This window comes from Manis pentadactyla, chromosome 7 (assembly GCF_030020395.1).
Source record: "Manis pentadactyla isolate mManPen7 chromosome 7, mManPen7.hap1, whole genome shotgun sequence".
NCBI classification, from domain to species: domain Eukaryota; kingdom Metazoa; phylum Chordata; class Mammalia; order Pholidota; family Manidae; genus Manis; species Manis pentadactyla.
This window is the reverse complement of record NC_080025.1, coordinates 88,692,909-88,700,579: the sequence shown is the minus strand read 5'-3', so window position 1 is coordinate 88,700,579 and position 7,671 is coordinate 88,692,909. Positions and strand designations below refer to the sequence as shown.

The window sequence follows — 7,671 nt, the reverse complement described above, 5'->3', positions numbered from 1 at the left end:
ATGCCATGGAATATTATTCAGCCGTGAGAAAGAAGGCTATCTTGCCATTTGCAACAGCATGGATGAATCTTGAGACACTGTGCCAAGTGAAATAAGCCAGACAGAGTAAGACAAATATCACATGGCGTCATGTATATGTGGAGTCTTAAAGAAAAAAGAAAAGTTAAACTCATAGAAATAGAGAGCAGAAAAGTGGTAAACAGGGGCTGGAGGGTGGGGAAAATAGAGGTTGGTGAAAGGGTAGAAATTTTCAGCTAAAAGATGAATAAGGTCTAAGAAGGTAATATAACATGGTGACTAGCTGATAAAACTGCAAGGCAGAGTTTTAAATACTTAATGTATAAGTATTTTTAGTCATCTCTCATGTTCTACTTTCTAAAGAGGAAAGATACTTTATTTTTTAGGAAGTTTCTGGGCATGGATTTTTGCCATGTTGATCTTGTACTAGATGAAGTAGAGGCCACAGGGCATGAGGTAACTTCTTATTTCACTTAGCTGATCCTTGTAGCCCACATTTCAAACAGTGTTAAATTAGAAACAATTTGATTAATTACTTGATGAATGCCTAAGAAGCACAACTGGGTAAGTGAAAAAATTACTGATGGAAATGCCACAAAGGGAAAAAAAAAAGTCTTCATAAGTGGAAGAATTTTACATGTTGAAAAAGTATTTATGTCCCTTGGAAAAATTTGTGACCTAATTTCTTAGCACTCCGGTTTGCTTTGGCTCTATACATAAGAACTCAATTATCCTACCATGTACTACTTGGTCTGTATGTTGAATTGGTTATTTTATTTGTGACTGAACCTCAATTTACTCTGTCTCCAGATACTATCACACTGCTATGTGTATAAGGAATTTGAGGAAGAAAAGATGCAATTAATTTCCATTGAACTGATTATTTACCAATGCTTAAAAAAAATTGACACAGCCGGTTACATGATTTATTGGCTTATGTAATTATATATTTATTGAAATACAAATTGATTAATGTTCTTTGCCTAAACTTTGATTTTGTTTTAATAGACTAATTCCAAATAAAAGTTTTGATCAGTTTGATGTAATCCAAAGTAGAAAACAACTAATGAGTAGGCCTCTTAATGTTTTTAGGGCAGTTCCTGGAGTATACAATTTCCTTTCCTGCTCTACATTCTAGATGAATGTATCTGTTAGCGTAGTTGTATATGTGACACCTTGTAATGGTGCAGCTAGATTAAAAATAAAGGAATACATTCAGCCCCTGCAAATTTTTTGGCATTACTGAGAAAAGGAATCTTTAATTAATTATGCTTCTTAGTTAATAAAGTTACTATACGATATAAAATTTTCAAAGAATTCTAATGTAATAAAATATACAGTAGTGCTACTATATGAACTGTATCTTTCTATCATGATTTTGATATTCACCTAATGGAATTCAAGTTTAGTTTTATTTTAACTTATGAAGTATTTTAGTTGGTGGAATGGACTGAATTGTGTCCCCTTCAAAGTTCATATGTTGAAGCCCTAATCCCTAATGTGACTGTATTTGGAAATAGAGCCTATAAAGAGGCAGTTGAAGTTAAATGGGGTCATAAAGGTGGGGCCTTAATCCAATAGGACTGGTGTCCTTATGAGAAGAGGAAGAGACCCCAGGGAGACACAGCAAAAGCATGTGTGCAGAAGCCCATCTACAAGTCAAGCAGAGATGCCGCAGGCGAAACCAGCTCTGCCAGCACCTTGAATTTGGACTTCCAGCCTCCAGAACTGTGAGAAAGTGCATTTCTGTTGCTTAAGCCACCCAGTCTGTGGCATTTTGTTATGGCAGCCCCAGCAAACTCATATAATTGGATACTGTTCTATTTGTTAAAATTTAATGCCAAAAGTAATTCACATCCTGCTGTTTTTAGAACTACTAGCAGGCATGATTTTTCATGAAGGTCAGTTGGAGACTTTAAAAAAATTCAGTGGGGAAGAAATTATAATATATTTTCCTTTATCTGAGTTTCATATGTTGCTTTATATTAGAGCAGTAAAGATTTTCCTCTTTACGAATAATTTGATTTTAATCTTACCACAAATGTTTCGTTACAAAGCACTGAGAAAACATAGGACAAGATGGAAAAGTAAAACATCATTTCTTATTCTACTATGTAAAAATAATTACTCTGAATATTTTGCTATAAGAATATCAATATAGTCAGTAAAAAAAGTGGAGGGAGTAAATATACACATTAATTTGTTTGGATTTAAAATTTAGCGTATGGACATTTCTGTGTCATTAACTATACTCACATGTACATACACTTTTTAGAAACTGAGGCATCAAATTCTATTGTATGAATTTAACATTCATTAATTTAACCAATCTACTATTACTGTATAATTAGATTTTCAAATATTCTCTGATAAATATGATAAATTTTCTATGACAGATATTTTCAAAAATTTATGATAAATTTTCTATGAGAGATATTTTCAAAAATTAAGAGATAAATATTTTCAGCTGTCTCTCTTCTTCAAAAGCCTTCTCTTCTACCTTCAAAAGAGGAGGGATCCTTTTTGTTTAGGCAGTTCCAGGAATGGGCTTGTGCTGTGTTGATCCAGGAAATGGATGAATTAGAGCACTGTGTAAGTCTAAAAGGCCATATTAATTCAGGCCAGGAAGACATGCAAGAAAGAAAAAAGCTGAGCTGAAAAGATGGAGAAAAGAGGTAAGAGAGAAGAAATGGCCAGGGCTCAATTGTAGAAAAAAGTTTTAGAGAGTTTTAATAGAGAATCAGAGATCTTGGGAACAGTTGCCAAGCTGTAATGAGTAGGATTTTAGGGAAGATAAATGGGAAGAGAGGACTTTTGGAAGTTCTTTTGTGTAATTTCATTAGAATTACTCATTCAGAAGTCCTTTTGAGAAATAGTAAAAATTTATGATTTCAGTGTTTTTTTTAATATTGGGTGATGTTTCTTTAAAATAAAACATGATAAAAACTACCACTCAATCGTAATATATAAACAACAAAGATGTACATATTTGCAGCCCAATTCTTGAATATATCCACAATTTATTACTAACATGCTTGATAAAAAGGGTGTGCAAAATTTAAAGGTCTTAATCTATGTTTTGCAATTGCTAAGACTTTATTCCTTTATCTCCATTCACACTGTTTAAATGTCCTTGTTTCTTGTTTTCTTAACATTTCTTCAGCTTTGCCAATCTGATAAACTATATTAAATTACTGTTTTAACTTGCATTTTTATTAAATGTGTATGGATGTTTTTTCATGTTATCTTCTCTGTCTCTCTCAGTATTGTGAATGGCTGGCCTAGCAATTTTCTTTTTACTTTTATAATATCTCATAAAATGAATGTTTTCCAATATATGTAAGATTTATAATATATTTCACTTTTAAGTAAAATACAAAGCTTAATGTTACGTAAAATCTATTTCAGGTAGTGGCACAGAAGTTATGTTTCCTAAAAGTACAGAATTTTGTAGTTAGAACTCTCAGGAAATACTGTTCTTTGTTATCATTCTTTCTTAGAGTATGAATTATTTCTCTCAGGAGGACTGACTTTCAGATTCAATCTTATTAAGTGTAATCTTTAAAAAAAATCTTTCAAATAGCTATTGTCCCACAGAGTCTAAAACTCTGTCTAGTTCCAGAGAAAACTGATGATTAAACAAACTTTTTTGTGTTTTAATTTTTCTTATCTCCTACCTAGTTTCAGAGTATAAAATTTTCTATCTCCAATTTAAGCAGGGAGCTTCCACCTGTGCTTTTGATCTCATTAATTTTTCTGTGTTTCTCATGTCTAATAGTAAAATCTATCAACCAACTAATCACTCAAGACAAAAATTTGTGAAGCATGTTTGACACCAGCTTTTTCTCTACCTTTCCTACATGGAATCCTATTTATTTTATTTCCTGTGTATTTTCAATATGTTTATTTTTTGTTCACATCAAACTGTGTTCAGCATAGGCCCTTATTATCTCATCATGATGTTCTTTTTTATAATAATTTTTACTATATCTTCATTATCTAATGGATTCCAAACTCTATCATCTGTTGTATAAAGCCCTTCCTGATCAGTCCCAGCCTACTATTCCAGTTTCTTCTTCCATCTCTTCATCCCTTGAAATTTTATTGAGTTACTTATTCCCTAAAATTAAACATGCTTCATGTCTCTGTTGCTTGCAGAAAGTGTTTCATTGGAAGTAAAATCTGTTGTGTCCTTTTTTCTTTGATTTCCTTAGTTTTGCTTTCTTTTGTGAAGAGTTATTTTACCTTCCTCTTGAGGACTTATCTCGTGTGGACCAGGTGTTCATCCTGTGTGTTTTTAATGGATCTTTTCCTCCTTACAATCTATCTATATATCATTATTAAGCTCTTGGCTCATTTTCTACTTCTCCACTGATTAGAAGTAATTTGATATATGAGTCTGTGTCTTTGTGTTCACAATACCTCACCTAATAGGACAGATGTGAATATATGCTCAGTAAGTGATTTTTGAACTGAACTGAATGCCACATCTTTATTTATTATCTTATAGGAAATATAAGAACTGGACTGCTCTAATTTTTTAACAACTTTAAATAATTTTAAGAAATTTTTCCTATTTCTACTTTCTCACCTCAATATAGGAGGGGGATATCTCTAATCCTTAGCTCCAGGTTTACATATTCAGTGTAAAGGGATATATTTCTGTACCTGGCACATAGTAGGTGCTTAAGACATGTTAACAAATCAATGAAGAGAAAAATCTAGGTCCCTGACTGTGAAGGAACATCTCAACAGTGTAACGAAAAGAAGAGAATCTGTTTGGGGTGGCAGTTCAAATCAATCAGCATACGCAGGTACAGACCAAATTTTTGATTAGTTAGAACCAGAATCTACTCCCCCTTTGTGAGTTTAATTTAGTCAGGTCAAAGGGAGTTTCAGATCATATCTGTTACTTGATTGTAGATCTTTGCTAAGTGACAAAAGAGTGGTATTCAGTGATGTAATAGAGAAAAGGATCTCTTCATCCTATCTCTTTTATATAGGTCATTTATTTCCTTGTCTTGCTGTTTTTGAAGCATTTCCAGGTAGCAAGGAGGAGCACAGTCAGCACAGCCTCTCGGAGTCATAACTGGACATTGGGTTGACCAATGTAACACCAACTGTAATCACTGATGGGCACTTTCAGGGCTCTCTGTGTGATGACCAGACCTGCCAGCTTTGGCTGTTGCCAACAGTTGTGGTATGTGTACAACCACTAAGCTAAGCCTTCTGGCTGCAGAAGTTGAGGCAAGCATTTGTGTTTAAGTTGAGGCCCACTGTGAGTAAATACCCAGCTCTAATGTTAGTACTGTGCCCAAACCAGGGATTTGTTTGAATTATTGAACATGGCATTCATTGCCTTACTGCTGAGGGAGGGAAGGTAAAAAAGAATATTTTTGCTGAACTGGGCCTATCACTTTGAAATTTAGCTCCACGCACCTAATACATGAAGAAGGGAGTGCTGGACTTTTACAAAGGATATTTCTAAAAGTAAAGGAAATGTAGTCTGCAATGTTCAGAAGCCAGAGAATTCAACTAGTCCTCTCATTTGTTTTTCAAGTTTTGCTTAAATTGGCTTACAGATTTATCTACAATGCTTTGCACATGGATATTTTTGTCACCGCATATTTTACAACAGCTGTGATCCTGATGGGGATTTAGTTAACCAAAGGCCCTCTGCATGCAAGCGGTCGCCAGGCAGCTAATGGATAGAGGGCTGCAACGACAATAAAGTGAGCAGACCGACCGTGCAGCTGGGGACCAAATGTAGGATCATAACTAGCAGTTGGCCATTACGGGGTTAACTGCTGGTGTTCTGGTAAGTGTAAAAAAAATGTTGAAGTCCTGTTCAGAAACACTGCCAAAATTTGAACATTTCCATTGGGTCAAAGTAAAAAATGCTTCTGCTTCCTTTTAAACTGGTGATTATTTTTAGGACACCAATCTTGTTGGAGTGTCTAACACATATATTATTATAATTATAGCTTTTTTGATAATTATGTTGTACTTTTCCAATATGCTTTTAATCTAAATAAAGGATCCTTGCAGAATATCAGCCTCAGAGTCTCTGGGGTTTTAGCCACTAGTGCCTGTGCCTTTATAATTTCCAGACATTTTTGTTACATTTTCTCTGGGAAGAATTTTTACCTACATTTAAGTTAAAGAGCCATCCATTCTGTTGTTTTAAACAAGTGAAATTGTATCACTGCAGTGTCAGTTCAAACATGTGTAATTAACATGGAAAATGTGTCTGAGCCATATTGGTCAAGATAGATGACTTCCGTGCATGACTTATAAACAGTTAGAGGCATAAAGCCAGGATGTCAAAACCAAATTGTATACCACAAAGGTTTATGTGGGAGGACTTTGAAATTACAAAGGAAAAAGAAAGACAAAATCAGCCTGCGATACTTTCTTAACAAGGAGAGCAGCTTTCTGCTATCTGTATAAAAATAAGCCGTCTGTCCTCCTTTCGACATGTGTTACTTACACTGCAAAGGTCAAAGCAGACATCTCATTCTTCTGGAAATGTTCATCAAACAATATAATGGTACATGTCAGAGCTTTCAAATTGTTCTGGCTGGAAATGGGTCTCTAATCTCCTTTTACATTTTAATGGTGACTGTGCTCAGAATTCTCTTTGGAATTCTTTGATTGGTGGCTCAGGCTCTGAAAGAAAGAGTTCCAGCTCTGTCCCCTAAGTGTTTTTCTGAGTCTGCTAAAACCCACCAAGCTCTGACCTTTTCCTAGTGTTGTTTTCCTAACTGATGATCCAATAATGCTACCAGATAGGTAGTACACTTATAACACACGGGACCAAAGACAGCTTACCTTGCAGACACTCAGTTCCTTTGCTGTGTACAATGAGCTCTTCCTGAGTATCTGAAGATGCTTTGTATCTTTGGTTATATTCCAGTATTGGTTTTATGTCATCAGTGGTGGTTAGAAATTAGGTGTGTCAAGAACTTCTAGGAAAATCCTACATGTGAGTGAATTACATCCAAGGAGCTTTAGTTACTGAAGCACCATAAATAACCCAGGATAAGGAAAATCCAGTTCGACTACAGCCCTACAGCAAGACCTCCCATTCCAGGAGGTATAATGAATTGTCAGTGTAGAGGTTAGTAGACTTATTAAAAAATAACATCATTGGAAATTCTTCCTCTGAGAAAAGTCCTCTGTTTCCATTCTGGTACTACACCAAGAAGATTCTTGACCGCTTGGTTCATGAAAGCTCGCTGTTACTGCACTAAACTCATGTACCTTCTAATAGTAGAGGTCTTAAGACATGCAATTCATTCCTTGATTATAAAGCAGCTTGGGCTCTGAGTGACACTTGCACACATGAGAGGGAGGGAGAGGGAAAGAGGAAGAAAGCTATCTGGGAATATTTTGTACTGTTTCAAAAGGGAAAAGTAATTGCTCTATCACCTGAGGTTACCTGAAGCAGAGTGCTCATGAAATATGACTTCTGCAGAGGTCAGTTTCATTGTACATTGCAGGAGAGTTTTAGATGGATTTTTTTTATATCCTCAAGGGAGGGTTGATGTCATGCCAACCCCCCTCATGTTTGCTTTCCACAGTTTCAGTTACCCATTATCAACAGCCATCTGGACGCAGGTGATCATCCTTCTGACAAATCATCTGAAGGTC

General features: G+C 35.2%; 1 long non-coding RNA gene across 2 annotated transcripts in view; it reads left to right on the top strand.

Moving 5' to 3' along the window:
- The first annotated feature begins 611 nt into the window (after positions 1-611).
- LOC130684289 (uncharacterized) overlaps positions 612-7,671 on the top strand; it is a 67,193-nt gene continuing 60,133 nt past the window's right edge. For both annotated transcript variants that reach the window (XR_008998502.1, XR_008998503.1), the window contains exons 1-4: positions 612-2,693; positions 5,055-5,218; positions 5,601-5,836; positions 7,602-7,668. This is a non-coding gene — a long non-coding RNA (uncharacterized LOC130684289). The remainder of the gene's footprint in view (positions 2,694-5,054; positions 5,219-5,600; positions 5,837-7,601; positions 7,669-7,671) is intronic.